Source organism: Drosophila mauritiana, unplaced genomic scaffold, assembly GCF_004382145.1.
Source record: "Drosophila mauritiana strain mau12 unplaced genomic scaffold, ASM438214v1 U_299, whole genome shotgun sequence".
Taxonomy (NCBI): Eukaryota; Metazoa; Arthropoda; class Insecta; order Diptera; family Drosophilidae; genus Drosophila; species Drosophila mauritiana.
This window is the reverse complement of record NW_022881437.1, coordinates 101,803-102,693: the sequence shown is the minus strand read 5'-3', so window position 1 is coordinate 102,693 and position 891 is coordinate 101,803.

Genomic DNA, 891 nt, shown 5'->3' with positions numbered 1-891 from the left:
ACAGATAATGAACCGAGCTTCACCTCTGCTCAATTTAAATCCTTTGCTCGAACGGACAAGTAGAAAGAGCACATTCAACATTAACAGAATTAGCTCGTTGTATAAAAGAAGAATTTAATCTCACTGACTATTCTGAAATAATTATTAGAGCTGCAAAAGAATTCAATCAAAGCATTCATTCTACAACAAACCAAAAACCCTTTGATATTCTATATAATAAAATTAATCACGAAAACATTTCAAGAATTCTAAAGAACACACAAGAAAAAATGTTAGTAACACACAATGAAGGTCGCAGAGAAAAAGAATATCACGTAGGTCAAGTTGTTTATGAGAAAAAACACGGCGAAAGAAATAAGCTAAAAACTAGATATAAAAAACAGGTTGTTAAGGAAAACTTACCTAACAAAGTTATAATAAATAGTAGAAACAGGACTATTCACAAAGACAACATTAAGTTTTAACAAATACCATATTTTTTTATTAAATTACAGAAAATGCATTTCGTAATACTTTTAATAACATTCGTAATGATAACCACTTCAGAAATAATTGATTACTCCAATCACGAATTTTTCCTGTTCAAAGACAAAAAGGATGTCCTTACCTATGAATCATATGCTGACTTATACCACGTAACTAACTTAAGTTTTTATAAAGAAATAATCAATCTAGAATCAGGATATGTAAGAAAAGATAAAAATACACGGACACAATGGGAAATTACTTACGAAATACAGATAATAGAATTAATTTTGTCACAACTGATACCAACTAGATCAAAAAGGGGAATAAATGAGTTAGGCACTGTTTGGAAATGGTTAGCTGGAACTCCGGATCAAGATGATTTCATTAAAATACAGAATAAAATAAATGATTTAATTGAAAACA